Raw genomic sequence first — 18,128 nt, forward strand, 5'->3', positions numbered from 1 at the left:
GACTAAGAACCGGAGGCCTTAGCAGAATGCTATCTGGCTCTCAAACCACACACCACACCTCTTTTCCTGAGGTCTCTTTCTCAATTTATTTCTTGTTAATTTGATATGGGTGCTAAGTCGCTTTAGTCAGGTCCTACTCTTTGCAACCCCATTGACTGTAGCCCTCCAGGCTCCTCTGTCCATGGGATTGTCCAGGCAAGAATACTGGAGTGGATGGCCATGCCCTTCTCACTTGGATGTTTTTTGCTTTCAACATAAACCTATTCTCCTAAAGCTCATGAAATAACTACCCTTAATGCCAGATTGCCCCTCCAAATGTAAGTCAGCACGCATTCCAAAACCCAAGAAAAAGGCCCTTAAGCCTTAATGCTTCATCTAAAACCCTTTCCTTTAATCAATAAAGTTAATCATTTATTACTATCAAAATGATCTCTTTTTAATTTTCTGCAGTTAACTTTTGGACTAATTTTAGCTTCATGTTCTAGGTTCCCTCCTGTTGCAAGTTATTAAAAAGACTTTGTTCTTATACTTTTATAGCAATTTACCCTAACACTACTATAATTTGTCCCATAATATATTGTATATGTTACTGATGATATTTGTCACAAGATTTAAATTGCTTACCTACCCACAACCCTAATGATGTTCGTATTTCATGTTCTGTTTTTATTGCATAAAATTTTCCATCAGGTCTGTTTATCTGGTACTATCCGTTTGATTCAACCTCCCCCTTTATTTGGGTCAGTCTGCGATTAAGTTTCTCATGTCGCGGCCAGAGAGGCAACGAGGGGGTGAATGGAGGAAGAAGATAGGTTTGTGACTCTCTGGGAGACAGAATCTTCTGGGGACAGGTTTCAAATACATATATAAATACAGATTCATATGCATTTACAAACACACACCACAGGGATTTCAATATGCTCCCTCTTTTACCTTATTTATTAATTCAGCTAATATTACAGCTATTGAGCATCTTTCTATAGTCCAGGCTTTGCCCTTGGTGCCGGGGGTACATCATGGCAGAAATGGAAGCTGCTGAGAGATGTATATTGTGCATAGAATCATGAGGAGACCTCATGGGCCCTGTAAGCATCATTTCCTTTATTTATGTATTTTGGCTGTTCTGGGTCTTCTTAACCACTGGACCACCAGGGAAGCCCCAGCACCATTTATTTTATTTCAATATTTCTCAGCCAGATGTTCAGTCTTTTCAAAATTTCTTTCTTCTACAGGAAATCTTCCTATGAAATCTGGGATAAGTCATTAAACTTTCTAGGTTTGGTTTTCCTACAATATGGTCAAGCAGGTGACTTGTGAGAAAGCGTTCAAAAGTGGGTACGCAGACTTCCAGTCGCCAAATGCTCTTTTACGCAAAGTTAGTCTGTGTATATCACTATCTTTACCATACAGCAGCTAAGTCAACACTATGCCCTCCAAATGTACAAAAATGGCAAAAGGGGTCTTTTTCACAACTTTGCAGGCTCTCTGCTTTAACTTGCAGGTTTGGTAGTGGGTGCATGCTAAGTCGCTTCAGTCATGTCTGACTCTGTGTGACCCCCTGGACTGTAGCCCGCCAGGCTCCTCTGTCTATGGGGACTCTCCAGGCAAGAACTCTGGAGTGGGTTGCCATGCCCTCCTCCAGCAGGTCCTCCCAACCCAGGATTGAACTCAAGTCTCTTACGTCTTCTGGCGGGTGGCTTCTTTACCACTAGCACCACCTGGGAAGCCCACTATCTCCTATGATTTTATCATGCTGACATTTCCACATGCATTGAGGTGGTCTTTGTAAAATTTATTTTATTGAAGTATAGTATATAATTGAAAGCTAATTGATTTAAAATATTGTGTTAGTTTCTGGTATACAGCAAAGTGATTCAGCTATACATACATATCTATATATTCTTTTTCATATTCTTTTCCACTGTGGTTTATTATAAGATACTGAATCTAGTTCCTTGTGCTATACAGTAGGGCCCTAATACTTATCCGTCTTCTCCATAACAGTCTGCTAATCCCAGATGGATGGAGAGTCCAGGATTAGCAGACGCAGAAGTGTTCTGAGCACTCACCTAGTCTCTTTCCTCTTGCTTGCACAATAAAAAAAATTTCAAAAAAACTTCAATAAAAGTTAAAAAGACTAAGCCCATTGACCGTTGGGAAGAATTTAGGGGAAAAGAATCCCCGTTCATGTTGGCAGGCCTCTATCTCTTGCAGACACTTTGGACAGCAGTTTAGCAATATGGATGACAAGGAGGGAAAGTGCCTGATTAACAAACACGTGCAATTTCATCTCCAGGGAAACCCTCAAATGTACACGGGGAGTTGTCTCTGGGCACGTTTACTGTGGGGTGGTTTGGAGTAGAAATGGCACAGCCCAGATCACAAATCGGGAGCCCAGACATTTGTGACCATCTGGACAAAACATGTTATGGGCCCACAGTGTATCACTGCACAATGGTTAAAATGAATGAGCTAAATGTATGTGTGTTTCATCTCAGCAAAATGATGTTAATAAAGAAATCAAGGTTCCCGATGACCTATAAAAAACGACAGGGAAGCATTCCATGTAAAACAATACTGTGTTCTGTTTACAGCTGTGGATATGTAGGTAACACTGAAAGGACTCTCACCAGATTGAAGCTGCTTGTTGTTTAGTTTCTGAAAGGGAAAGGAAGGCAGCGAGGTGGTGGCAGGGGCTGAGCAAGATTGGGCATTGGTGTGTAAATGCTGTAAAGTCTCTTCTCTGCCTTTCTAAAGAGGCTTAACGTGTTCATTCTTTTTTCTATTTTTGCCTATCTTGTTTTCCGCTAAGATCATGAATGCATACTTTTCCTGTGTGACTTTTAAATCTATGTGATTTTCTATCATATAGATAGAAAAAAGACACAAGAGTATTGCAAAATGTTTAACAGTTTTATACATGAGTGATGAGGGTATACTTGTTACATTATTCTTTGTACTTTTCTGTATTTTAAAAAATTCTCCAAATGGGATAAAAAAGCAACTCTAGAAGAAAGCTACCCTCACACACACTCACACACACTCAGACATACACACATTCACACACACACACAAGCACACACACTCACATACACAGATACACAGACACACACACTCACATACACAAAAAAATTCACACACACACAGATACGCATAAACACATACACACATCCATACACACTCACATCCATACACACTCACACACAGACACACATTCACACAGACACACACATAGAAACATACACACATACTCGAACACATTCACACACACACACACACAGATACACATAAACACATACACACATCCATACACACTCACACACACTCAGACATACGTACATTCACACACACACAAGCACACACACACATACACAGATACACAAACACACACACTCACATACACAAAAAAACTCACACACACACACACAGATACACATAAACACATACACACATCCATACACACTCTCACACACACACAGACACACATTCACACAGACACACACATAGAAACACACACACTCACATACGCAAACACATTCACACACAGAGACACACACACACAGATACACACACATACACAAACACATTCACACACACACATATACAAACACATTCACACACACGCGCGCACACTTGCACACACAAGGCCACCATTCATTAGCTGTGAGATTCAGAGAGGATCACTTAACCTCTCAAGACTGCAGCTGTCCCTTGTGGGTAATGATACCTCACTCCCCTGAAAGCCGAGGGTGGCACCCAGATGGTCTCCTGGGATGCTCAAGTTTTCAGCGCTGTGGTATCAGCTTTGCTTGCCTTTCCAGGGACAGAAGTCACCAAGCCCCCCGAGAAGCTGGCACCCTGGGTGGCTCCTTCCCCCTGCAACCTGCCACTGCACGCCTGGTCCCAGACAGCAGTCAGACCCTCCGGAGCTTCCCTGTGAAGGACAAGGGGGCTGGGGACCAAGAGAGGAGGGCAAAACTCAGCCCCAGGGAGGGCAGGGGCCAGAGAGGGGACAGGGAGAACAAAGGACCCTGGGACAGCAGGCATGCAGACCGCTCTCAGGAAGCAGGCAGGACAAGCCGGGGAAATCAGTTTCCTAGGCTGACATGCCAGCAAGCATGGGTGTGAACACGGCTGCAGTGAAAACGTGTGCGACCACGCACATCTGAGCGGAAGAAATAAGAGCCGAGCAAAATGCTTAGGAAATGAGTCTCACAGAAGCAGACACCTGCAGGCTTTGTCATCCTGATGCAACGGTGCTACCCTCTCACCTGGTAAACCTAAACCAGCCAACCTCTCTGCCTCCCACTTCCTTTATTTCACTCCATCGTCACGCTTCAACTCAGGAGGGCCAGACAGGAACCACTTTACCTGTGGTGCCTAAGCCAGGGTTTAAATCCAACTGAGTGAATTTGTTCATACAAGTCCTGTGAACAGCTCTGGATATCTCTTTCTGTCTGCTTCATAAAGTTGGGGTGGGGGGAATACGAAGATCACTTTCCACTGAACATTTTTTACATAATCCTTCTGTATGAATGTGAAAATTTTCAATGTCATCCTTTCTAAAATAAAAAGCAAAAACATAAGCCTCTCTCCACCCCACCGAAACAGGTGTGTCAGTTGCAATGGCAGCTAAGTCAGTATTAATTTCTGATCACCTAGGAGGAACAGTTAGACTAAGCAAGTTTTCAAAGAACGATTTCTTGGCCCAGGTTCGACCAAGCTCTCTTTGGCAGCCAGCAGTGCGTGTATAATATGTAACAGTAAGAACTAGACGGGAGTTATTCCGACAAATCCCAGGTGACTGGCCTCAAGTGACTGTTATAAGTAAGATTTCACAACATGGGAGCTTGGCTCTGTGAATTGACTTCTCTCCACCGATTTAAAAATCCTTTCACCAGATGTAGGTTTCAACTACACTTAGATATACCATTTTCTTATGTCTAATTTTTCCCTTAGTTCTCAAATTCCATCATAAAATGGGAAGAGTGATACAGACACTGTTTCTCTATTTGGAATTTAATATGTAAGATAGAGGTTTTTTTCCCCTTCTGGAAAAATGTGAATCCACATTGTTCCAACAGTTGGAAAATTATTCGTCTCATGCCAAACCTATAACAGAGCAATAAAATGTGTAGCAGTTGGGTGGAGCGCCCCAGATTCCAGAAGTCTGTGAAATGCAGAGGCCCCCAAGTTTAAAAAATAAAATGTCTGTTTATTTTGTCCTTAACACATTTCTAATTTGTTTTTGCAGATTGTTCTTTATTAACAAGGGAAAGCTATTTTTGTATTGTTGCCAAGAGACTTCAGAAACCAACAGCCTGATCAAAATAATAACTTCCTGTAATGAACAGTCTTGCTGGTTCAAAGATATTTAATTCTATAATTTTTTTTTCTGAAAATGTAAATTAAGGGCTTTTAAGCTTTCGTGACATGACGGTGGAGCTTCGGAATCTTACACAAAATCAGCTTGCCCTAGTTTCATTGCTATATTGGGCAAGGTAAAGAACAATGCTTTTCTCTTTGAAACTCTATAGCACTTTTGAAAATACTGACAGATTTATGTATTAGTTCTAAACGCTATTTGTTAAAGGTTTCTTTAAAAATGATAGCCTAACAAAAAACATACTCCCAAAACCCCTCTGACACATTGACAGCATAACATAACTTAATCCACCCTAAAATAAAGTTTGAAATTTAAATTTCGTGTCTTTATTTTTCTGCAACTTCACATACACACTGTAGGAAATAAGTTGCCAGTGAGACAAGCTATAATATGATGAATTCTTCTCCCACAAAAGAAACTATGAAATGCACTTCTTGTTGTAAGTGCTCTACACTAAGAATTCTAGACCTTCTTCAGTGATGTCCACTGCTGCTGCTAAGCCGCTTCAGTCGTGTCTGACTCTGTGCCACCCCAGAGACGGCAGCCCACCAGGATCCCCTGTCCCTGGGATGCTCCAGGCAAGAACACTGGAACGGGTTGCCATTTCCTTCTCCAGTGCATGAAAGTGAAAAGGGAAAGTGAAGTCGCTCAGTTGTGTCCGACTCTTCGCGACCCCATGGACTGCAGCCCACCAGGCTCCTCTGTCCAAGGGATTTTCCAGGCAAGAGTCCTGGAGTGGGGTGCCATCGCCTACTTGTAAAGTAAAATCTTATAATATGACACTATTATAATAGGGCTTCCCTGGTGGCTCAACTGGTAAGAATCTGCCTCCAATGCAGGAGACCTGGGTTCAATCCCTGGGTTGGGAAGATCCCCTGAAGAAGGATATGGCAACCCACTCCAGGATTCTTGCCTGGAGAATTCCATGGACAAAGGAAGCTAGTGGGCTACAATCCATGGGATGACAAAGAGTCAGGCATGACTGAGCTATTAACTTTCACTTTCATTATGTTAGGCTTTCCAGGTGGCTCACTGGTAGACAATCCACCTGCCAATGCAGGAAACATGGGTTTGATCCCTGGGTTGGGAAGATACCCTGGAGAAGGAAATGGCAATCCACTCTAGTACTCGTGTCTGGTAAGTCCATGGACAGAGGAGCCTGGGGGGCTACAGTGCATGGGGTTGCGAAGAGTTGAACGTGACTGAGTGACTGTGCATGCACTGTAGCCCCCCAGGCTCCTCTGTCCATGGAATTCTCCAGGCAAGAATGCTGGAGCAGGTTGCCATTTCCTTCTCCGAAAGGTAAGTAGGTAAGTAATTGAAAACATAGTTTGGAGTTGATACAACAGCAACATGCAATGATGCAATGATGTCCATGAAGAAATGTCTTAACCTTAAGTGTGTTTAACCTGGAATTACTGATGGGTCAAAAGTGAAATGAAGTGACACTTGTTTTCCCTCTGGGCCATCCTTGCTCTATGCCTCACTTCTGCAGTGAAGCAAAAGGAAGAGTTCACCCAAATTATTTCTAAAATTACAGAAAACTGCCGTCATTAGAGCTTGAAGAAGTAATTAAATTTCAGTTTTGATCCAAGAATCTCTTCCATTCCCAGGGTTTTCTCCTATGAAATCAATGGAAATAAATTCTTGAAAATTCATACTCTTTTTTGTTTTTCCTTTTCTAAACTTATTTTATGAAAGCACAGTGTTACAGTCCAAATTAGACCCTGTCCTAGCAAAATATCTGTGGAGTCAGAGGTGATGAATAAATCTTCTAACCTCATTTTTTCTCTAAGAAAGCATTCCAGGCCCAACTCAGAGGCTGTATGCAGAGTTCTGGCAAAGCCACTACTCCAGAGTAGCGAGCTGCTTTGCTACGGCCCAGTAGGCTGAGAGCAATTCTTACGATTCTCTCGTTCCTACACCTGAGCAATGGCATGGACCTTGTGAAGGTTTAGAAAGATGCTGCAGGCATCATGCTTTCCAGGTAACCAGAGGCACTAAATAGTAACACAGGACAGCCTTTCTTTTTCCAAAACAGTGTTAAAATAGGCAATTAAGCCAGAAATCATGTACAAAATTAAGGCGGTATCTAAGTCAACCAAACTGGGGGGACCCCCTATCAGAAAACAACCAACTATAGCTCCTAGTTCTCATCAGACACCAAGATTACCTATATGGTTAAGGAGATTAATGTTTATGACATAAAAACAAAAGGTTGAAAGATGCTAAGAAGACATAATTTAGTTTTTTCTCTGACTCTAACAGAGGGGAGATTTCTGAATACCAAAGCAATCAAAGAATTTAAATGTCTTGATATTTTAAGATAAACTTCAGAAAAAAAAGATAACTAACAGCATTAAAGATAAACAAACTAATAACTACGTTCACAATAAATATACATTAAATGTGTTAATATTTGAATTTTTAAAGAATACCTGTATAGAGAATGGATAAACAACAAGGTCCTACTGTATAGCATGTATAACTGAATTAATTTGTTGTACAGCAGAAATTAACACTGTAAATCAACTCTACTTCAAGAAAATAAACTTTAAAAATAAAATGAAGAACACCTATACATCATTAAGAAGAACACTAAGACCCTCAATGAAAAATAGACAAAATTACCAGCATGGAGATTACAAAGGAAAAATGCAAATGGACAATGCAAATGTGTAAACAAATGTTGAACTCACAAATGCTCAAGGGAATGGGAATTAAATTGCAATGACTTTTTCATGGCCAACAAATAGCAGAGAGTTAAGATAATGATACTAAGCAATGCTGGTGACTATTTATTGGAAAATACATGTTGTTCATATCAATTAATTAATGACTGGATTGGTATGGGCCTCATCAATCAGATCAGACCCAGGCCACAGAGGCTGAGAAAGTTCTGGAATTTCTCCTGAGCCTTGGGGAAGTCTGAGCATTCCTGGGGAAGAGCAGGATGGCCAGAGAGCCCGTGGAGGGACTCATCCAGTTGCTACTAACTAGTTCCAGGCAAGTATTTCAGTATTTTACCAAGCCTGTCCACACCCATGAGTTATGGCTAAAAATTAGTTCAACTTATTATTTACAGAAATAATTGCAAAAATTAAAAAACCAAAAGGATGATTTTATGCTTCGACCTAGTAATTCCAATGCTGTATATCTAATTTCTAAAAATTGATACTGATTTACAAAAATTTGTCATCAAAGTATGAAGTGAAAGTCATTCAATAGTGTCCAACTCCCATGGATTATACAGTCCATGGAATTCTCCAGGCCAGAATACTGGAGTGGGTAGCCTTTCCCTTCTCCAGGGGATCTTCTCAACCCAGTGATCAAACCCAGGTCTCCCGCATTCCAGGCAGATTCTTTACCAGCTGAGCCACAAGGGAAGCCCAAGAATACTGGAGTGGGTTGCCTATCCCTTTTCCAGTGGATCTTCCCGGCCCAGGGATTGAACCAGGTTCTCCTGCATTGCACATTCTTTACCAACTGAGCTATCAGGGAAGACTAATCACAGTATAACAGTAACATAATGAAAAAAGGTAAATTGACGATGTGCCTTCTATCTGCTTGGCCATCTAAGTGATATACACGAGCTTAGTTGCTCGGTCGTGTCCAACTCTTTGCGACCCCATGGACTGTAACCCCACAGTCTCCTCTGTCCATAGGTTTTCCCAGGCAAGAATGCTGGAGTGGGTTGCCAGTTCCTTCTCCAATGCATGATCGTGAAAAGTGAAAGTGAAGTCACTCAGTCGTGGCCGACTCTCAATGACCCCATGGACTGCAGCCCACCAGGCTCCTCCGTCCATGGGATTTTCCAGGCAAGAGTACTGGAGTGGGGTGCCATTGCCTTCTCCTTAAACAAAGTTAAGTTCAGTCAATTTGCTGATTTCCTCACAGACTGAGAGAATGAACTTGTGATTGGTCAGGGGGAAGGATGGTGGGAAGGGATAGTTCAGGAATTTGGGACACACACGTATACACTGCTATATTTAAAATGGATGGCCAGCAAGGACCTACTGTGCAGCACAGGGAACTCAGCTCAATGTTAGGTGACAGCCTTGATGGGAGAAGGATTGGGGAAGAATTAATACACATATATGTATGGCTGAGTCCCTTCGCTGTTCACCTGATATTATCACAACATTGTTTTTTAATCGGCTATACCTCAATACAAATTTAAAAGCTTTTTGAAAACTTGCTGACTTCCTCTTTGGCTTTAAGGGAAAATGCAGGGGGAAAAAAGCACAGCCTCTGTGATTAGACTCATACAGCAGGCTTCGTGGTCTTATGAGACAAATAAGGTACACTTTCACGAAAGATATTTTAACAGTGGGCTATTTCCTTTATAAATATCTTTTAAAAAAAAAATCCTCTCCAGAACATCATTTTACTAGAATTAGATATTTTTCTTTTCTAAATTTTAAACCAAAGTTGTCTTTCACGGTCAAAATCAAGACACCAGTCTTTCTAAACTCTTGTTATTATGGAAATTTGTCACAGGCATGTCTCTTTGAATAAATCTTGGTCCTATTTTATTCTTTGCCTGTCTGTGGCTGCAGCAACTAATATTTCTATCCCCTGTAGGGAGTGTATTAGAGAATTAGCTTCCTGTGTAAAAAAAAAAAAAAAAATGTGGTTCATCAAGAGCGTCTCGTTGGAATCCCCTGTGGGAACACCCCTCATGAGAACTACTTAGTGCATTAATACACCCTTGAGGAAATGATACGAGAAACTTATATCCGTCTCATTTCTCAGATTTTACAAGACATTCTCTGGGCTAGTTAAGTGTTTGTGGATAAAAAGAACTCAGTGACACAAACCTGGCTTTCTCTCTTCCTGAGCACCGATGACCTCTGCATTTGTTCCAGAAGTCTGTGTTTAAACATGAAGACACCTCACCTAATCTCAGGCTCTTCCCATCCACCCCTCACTCAGCGCCACCCAGAAAGCAGACGTGCCCCAATCGCTCTGGAAAGTGATGATGAAGCTTGACAAGCAGGGCAGGCTGCAGGCCACAGGGGCAGCGCTGGACCACGGGGGCGGCACACAGGAATAAAGAGGATAAAGAGGATGACTTGCTAGCTGGAAAAGTGACGACAGCGAGGATGTGAAAGCTGACGTTATCTGCGTGTCTCCTGGGCAGGAGGCCCTAAATTGCCTCCTGTGGCCGAAATCACTCTGGTCACAGCTGCCCTGTGAGCCAGGTACTGTCGTGAGCCCTATTTGACAAGTGAGGAGGCAGGCAGGCACCAGGCCATCTGCTTGGGTGGAAAAAGCAGTTTTGGCCCCAAATCCAGCATCCAGAGCCCAGGCTCCTAACCAGTCACTGAGGGTTGAATCCTACCTTCTGTTCGACCGTCAATGGAAGGGGGTGTGCTCGGGTCAGTCAAAGTGTGGAATTCCTTGAAACCATTCCACTCCGTCTCCGGCAGGGAGTTAGGAGTTAACCAACGTTTGGAGAATACTGTTCCAGAAGGAAAAAGCAGTCTCATATACCACGAGGGCATGGGTTCTTCAGGACTTCCCCGGTGGCTCAGAGGGTAAAGAATCCGCCTGCCAATGCAGGAGACCTGGGTGGGTTGGGAGGATCCCCTGGAGAAGGGAATGGCTATTCTCTCCAGAATTCTTGCCTGGAGAATTCTATAGGCAGAGGAGCCTGGTGGACTAAAGTGCATAACGTCACAAAGAGTCAGACACGACTTAGCATGCGCGCGCACACACACACACACCCCCCTCGATTTTAATCCTTCATAAATTAAAGTGTCTGAATTCCACAAGGGTTTTTGTGTTACCACCCACCCATCCCCTAAATAAAACTCTAACCTATGAGATGTCTTGGTGGGGAAGAAAATTCATTGTGTTTCTTTTGGATCTTCCATACCCCAAATTAGTGAACTCCACTTTTTTTGTTCTTAGCTGTGAAGTTATCTTAATATGAAAATGAACACATACCAAACAGAGGTGATGTGAAGAAAATGGGGAAATAAAATAATTTATACTTTGAGCTGAGGTGCAGAGATAGTACAACCTGTTAATCCTTCTAGAAATAAATATGCAAGCTATAATAGTTCTAAAAAAATTTTTAAGTGGCTTCTGTACACGGAAAGCAAAGGAAAGCTTAAATATGTCAGTAATCCTAATACTCAAAGTTCTCCTCATAGAATTTCTTCCAGCAGAAAACAAGTATTCATTCACCTCTTACTACGAGTCTGTAAATTTCTAGGTTTCTAAGATATCCCTGCAATCTTTCTCATCCCTTAGAGAACAGACTCTGCAAACTGCTCACTGATGACGAACACCAGACATGAAGGATTTTGGCCAGGAATCTGTACAGGTTGCAACTTCAGAGATTCTGTTTTTCTATCCTTTTTTTTTTTTTTTTTTTTTGCCAGACTTACTTTTAATATCTTCCTATCAAAGAGGAAAAGAGAGAAACCTGAAATAATAGTCAGATTCACGGGAACTGCTCTGTCAGCGGCCCAAGCCCTTCCTATCAGCAGATGAACAGCAAATGAATATGTTTTTTTCCCTCGTACACACTTGAAAACTTCGTGCTCCTTCCTTGCTTTAGTGGCGAGGGCATATTTGCCTTTGTGGACAATCAGGTTTGGGGACTAGATTCAATCTTCCTGCTGCCAGTACCTCCCCCAGGAAATCTCACCTTTTCCCTGTTTGAGAGAAGAATTCCATAGTTCCCGGCAGTTAGAGCCCCACCCAAATTGTCTACTCTCCCCCTGAGTAGCAAGAATGTTTATGTAAGGTTGCCTTGAAGATTTTCATCTTTCTCCTACATGGTCTTAATCCAGAAAACTGTAAATTGTTTAGACTAAAAACTTCAACATAAGCCATTTCCAACATAAAAGCTGAGATGCAGCAACTAAGAATTCCACTTTTTTTCTTTTTCTGTTTTTTTTTTTTTTTTTTTTTTTTGGTCTCTCCATTTAGAAACTTAAAACAACTTGAAAAAATTTTTATTAAATGAAAGCAATGTAATCACTTCAGAGGACATAACATAATAGACATCAAAGATACACACAAATAAGATACGGATTGCTGTAGTTGGACAACATGAAAGCATACATGCTTGCATTTGGATTCTGTTTTACATGCACGGGCTATACACAACAGATTTGCTTATTTGAGTCAGATGTGGCTTTTGGAAACGACTCTCAACATTTTAGGTGGCCCGTTTAAAAAAAAAAAGAAAAGAAAAGAAAAGAAAAGCTTTCACCTTATCTACTGCAAGAGATCCCATTTAAATAAGGGGGAACTGTGTTGTTCTTCCTCTTGTAAAAATATTCCCAGCTTCTTACGATGCCTGAAATTCCAATTTTTATATAGATTTCCCACCTGCTTGCAGAAAAGGGAGGATTGGACTACTGATTCAGAATCCTGGGCGGAAGAATGTCACATCGACTGTCTTTGCAAAGTGCAATTGTATCCAGACCATAATGAATCTGGGCTCACAGTGTCCTCTGGAAGCTTCTGCATAACCTCTAAGAGTTATGGTCTACTCATCACTTCTGGCCAGTCCCCAGAAGAATGAAGTTATGGAAAAGCATCTTTGAGATGCCCTGACATGCCAGCCTACCCTCCTGGAACGTGTGCCACCTCGTCATCCAATTTCCAGGGGCAGAACACTTGAGACTTGCATTCCAAGGCAGTGAGGCCGAACCAAAACTCTTGTCACAGCCAATGGCTTCCACGACGCCCGGAGATCAAAGTCAGGGCACACGGGCCGGGGCAGCCGGTGAACGCAATGCAAGGTGGGGCGGTGGGCGGAACTGAGCCTGCGCGCTCCCCCGGTCGCCCGGCCCCGCAAAACAGGTGTGGGCTGCAGGTGGGATCAAAGCATTGCTTGAACGTGATTTTGACGAATCGAGGTGGCCCATTTGTAAGAGTCACACCGTAGTGCCTCGAAGCCATGACTTAATTATCACTTGCCAGAAATACCTTATTAGGGACATGGGAGGAGAGCGCTGAGCTCTAATTGCATCTTGTTGAACTTGAACGTGAAGCCAGCATCTTTTCTCCCATGCTCCATCTTTGCAATAAGCCACCTGGGGTGATTGCATCTTCCAAACAAGTGTTTCTAGGTCCTCAGCCTTTCACATCAGAAGGAACGTGACAGAAGCTGAGAGGGAACCAGTTTGTTGAATTGTACCCCCATCCTCCCGAGTGTGCATAAATGGGAAATGGCTACACAAGCAAATAGTCGCTGGTTGTTTTATGTTTCAGTGAAAGGAGAAGAGACCCAGGAATGCCACAAAGGACCCCAGGGTTCAAAATATTTAGAAACTTTCTTTACTCTCCAAACAAAGCCAGAACGGTGAGGAAAGGAACAGCAATTAGAGACAGCCATCCCAGGGAACTGGCTGCCTCCGCGGTTCAGCCACTGCTGTTTGGCACAAGAAGAGTCAACTGTGGTCTAGCTCCTGTGTCCTTGGAGGTGCCTGCGACCCAGAAAGCCAGGGATGTGCCCTGAGAGCATGAAACATAATTTATTTACCTCCCGGGGTTGAAATGTCCCCCACCAGGTGCCAAGAGCCAGTTCCAAAAAACCGGTGACGTTTCAGGAAGAAATCATTGTTTTGGTAAGGTGCTGCCCATGTCCCGTCCTCCACTTGGTGCCAAACAGAAATGAGGCAAATAAAACAAGATAAGGAGAACTTTGGAAGCATGAAGATGCTTCGTTCCAACAGCTAGCTAGCTGATCTCTTATCAAGTCTTTTATGTGGTGTGGAATGGTTTCAGATTCAGCCAGGACATAAAAGGCGTGCGCCAAAACAGAAGTCTGCATTCCAGGTATTTCATGGAAGCTTTGTGGGGTCCTCTGCTCGGTGCCACAGACCCAGGGGACTGGAGGAGGTCTCGGTGGGGAACGCCCCACAGCCTGTTGCCACATTGTCACTTACAAGGGGCTCGAATGAAGAAAAAAAGCAGATGTGCTGAAGCTGCACCCACCCCCCACCCTCCCCCAAAGAAGGGAGAAAAGATTAGCAAGACCACGTGGGCTCGTCTTGAAAAATGCACAAGAAACAGAAAAGCCTTTTAGGACTGGGGAAACAGAGCCTTTATATTTCTGTTCCCTCTGCTTGGAATATGCTTTGCTAGCAGTTCCTGTCTTTAAGGTTCAAGTCTCTGCTGAAAGGACTCGTCTTCACATAGCTCCCATCTGACGCCCCACCTCCATCACTTGCCAGACTCCACTCGGCTCTGTCTACTTGGTGGACCTCAGCCCATCATGGGCTTCCCAGGTGGCTCACTGGTAAAGAATCCACCTGCCAATGCAGGAGGCATGAATTCGACCCCTGGATGGGGAAGATCCCCTGGAGAAAGAAATGGCAACCCACTCCAGTATTCTTGACTAGAGATTCCCACGGACAGAGGAGCCTGATGGACTACAGTCCCTGGAGTTGCAAAAGATTTGGACAGGACTTAGTGACTAAACAATGCCAGTAACTCATCAGATAGGAACTGCAGATGACTTTTAATTATTCTGTTTGCTGTTTGCTTACGGTGACTCCTACTTTGATGCAGTCTCTGCGAGGGAGGAGACTCAGCTTCTCTTGCTCATCTTGGTCTCTCCAACATCCAGGGGCTTAGTATGTCATCAGAGCTCAATAAATATTTGAATAACTAATAAAGAAATCAGCTGTACTTTATTAGTCTGTTTTTAGCATGGGCAACTTGTTTTCATCACTGAGAAAAACAAGGCAAAATTATGTGCCAATGCAACAGAAAAGGGCTTTAATGTTAGCATTTCAAACAAGCATGATTTCAGCCTGATGCAGGAATCACAGCCCCATACAGAGCTTCCCAGGTGGTGCAGTAATAAAGAATCAGCCTGCCAATGCAGGAGACACAGGAGACACGGGTTCAATACCTGGGTCAAGATCTCTTAGAGAAGGAAATGGCAACCCACTCCAGAGTTCTTGCCTGGGAAATCCCACCGGCAGAGGAGCCTGGAGGGCTACAGTCCATGGGGTCACAGAGTCTGACACAACTAAACAGCTAAGCACAACGCAGCAGCTCAAGCCGTGCTTTGAGACTTCAGGCTAAAACCCCCAAGTAAGGGGATTACCAGCCCCTTTGGCTCCCTTCACATGCTTTCTGTAATAGGCAGTATAATCTGGCAACTTCATTGTTGCAAATTACTGTCTGAACAGCTTCATGGTCAATGTTTTATTTCTAGAGTGTAACATTGTTTAAGGGAGAGAAAAAAAGGGTTTTTTTTCCTCCACAGTTTCAGAAGAATTTATTGCATTCTAAAGTGTGATTTTTATTGTGAATCATCAGCTTAAGAATAGAAACCAAAAGATTCAAGTTTTACGTCTATTATCATCCTCCATCTAGTGCTGAGTGAGTGAGTGTTTCTATGTCAGTTTCCCTCGCTGCAAAATTAGGATAATAATAGCTTCCCTCCCCTATCTCAGCGAGATGTTGGGAGGATTAAAAAAATATCGCCTTTTTAATTAGTGTAGAACACGTTGCAATTTTTAAAGAAGGTGTGAGGTTCACACGGAATAGTATTCATCTCAACTTCCTGGAACACTTTACTGGAAAAAAATAAAAGGGTTAAAAACGCAGCTGCTGAGAGAGAAAACACCAGCTAGCGAATCATTTGTGATTGATGGGGTTGGGGAGAGTCAATGATAATAGTATACACATTGGACTTGGCGGGGATTTTCCTTCTAAAGAAGTTAAGTATTTTATAAATATTATCTCTTTCATCCTTTTAAACTTCCCGTGATGTGGCATTTATTACTCTCAGCTTCCAGATGGACAGCTAACCGCAGAGAAACGTATGAGGCTCCCAGAGGCACGTGATGACTGGGTCTCTGTGTGCTGGGCGAGACGGGCTCTGACGGATGGAGTCACTCATTCATGGGCTCATTCCCTCATTCATTCAGTAGGAAATGTGGAGGATCCGCGTGGTGGCAGGCTCCATGCTCAGGACCCTGGGAGGAAGCAGGGACGAACGAAGCCCACCAGCTCACGTGCAGGCCAGGAGGCTCACGGAGGCAAGCAAACCCTGGTAATAGGAAGAGAAGGTGAGCTCACCAATGAAGGGCTGAAACTGTTGTGATAAACAGTGAAGTACTGGGATGATGATGTGCTTAGTTATAGAGATACAGACATGCCTCAATTGGTGTGGAAAGACGCACAACAAATATTACTAGGTAATCCATGCTCAGTCACCCAGTTGTGTCGGACACTTCGCAACCCTATGGACGCCTGTCAGGCTCCTCTGTCCATGGGGTTTCCCAGACAAGAATACTCGAGTGGTTTGCCATTTCCTCCTCCAGAGGACCTTCCTGACCAAGGATTGAGTTGACATCTCTTGCTTTTCCTGCATTCTTTACTAACTATACCACCTGGGAGAGACTAAGTAAAACCCAGGTTGAAAAGAAGAATAAGAAGGTTATGCTTGGCGTGTGCCCTTCAACTAAACGTGTGTGTGTGTGTGTGTGTGTGTGTGTGTGTGTGTGAACTTGCATCACAGGATAAATAAGCCAAGCGTTAAGCTGTTAGGACAGGAAAGATCAGTATGTAGAATTATGGGTCATTCTCTACTTCTTGTTCTACTGTCATGCATTTTCTGAATATTTTTGTAGAAAGCATATATTGAGTTTTCAAAGGTGATAGATTACTTTGCTGATTATAAATAGCATGTTAATTGACAAATATATCAACTAGTGTAGTACAGAAGTGATTAAATAAGAAGTGAAAGTTTCTTGTTAATCTCAACTCTCAGAAATAATGACCATAATCAATATATTGGTGTCCCTTGGACTGCAAGGAGATCCAACCAGTCCATTCTGAAGGAGATCAGCCCTGGGTGTTCTTTGGAAGGAATGATGCTAAAGCTGAAACTCCAGTACTTTGGCCACCTGATGTGAAGAGTTGACTCATTGGAGAAGACTGTGATGCTGGGAGGGATTGGGGGCAGGAGGAGAAGGGGACGACGGAGGATGAGATGGCTGGATGTCATCACTGACTCGATGGACGTGAGTCTGAGTGAACTCCGAGAGTTGGTGATGGACAGGGAGGCCTGGTGTGCTGCGATTCATGGAGTCGCAAAGAGTCGGACACAACTGTGCGAATGAACTGAACTGAACTGAACAGAAGTGATTAAGTAAGAAGTAAAAGTTTCTTGTTAATCTCAACTCTCAGAAATAATGACCATAATCAGTATATTTTATAGAAATCTATATTATTATTTGTCTATATTTTGAAAGGGAATTATCACTGGGGTTCTGTTACAAAATTATATGTTGGGATTTTGGGGTTTGGTTAATGGATAGACCAAAATATATTTAACCAGATTTCTATTATTAGACTTTCTTTCTCCTTTCCTCCCTTCTTTTCTATCTTTCTTTCTCCTAGCAAGTTGATATTACATAACACTGTGCATACATCATCTGGAACTTTTCAGAATATTTCCTTAAATCCTACAGATGGAATTAAGGAGTCAAAGACCTATTTGCCTATCACATACATTGCAAATACTTCTTGAGGCTGTATTAATGGAAGAAAAAAAACTTCAAATAAGTGTAATTATTATCCTCAGATTTGGAAAGCTTATATCACATGCAATTACTTTCAGCAGGGTGCTACAAGAAAAAAAATTGATCAGGGTCACAAGAAATTAAAAACATTATTTAAGAAAATGTTAAATGATCTGAGAAGCAGAGAAAAGTAGATAAATAAACAGAAGTACATGAAACAAAGTGACTCT

The sequence above is a fragment of the Budorcas taxicolor genome, chromosome 12 (assembly GCF_023091745.1).
Source record: "Budorcas taxicolor isolate Tak-1 chromosome 12, Takin1.1, whole genome shotgun sequence".
Lineage (NCBI taxonomy): Eukaryota > Metazoa > Chordata > Mammalia > Artiodactyla > Bovidae > Budorcas > Budorcas taxicolor.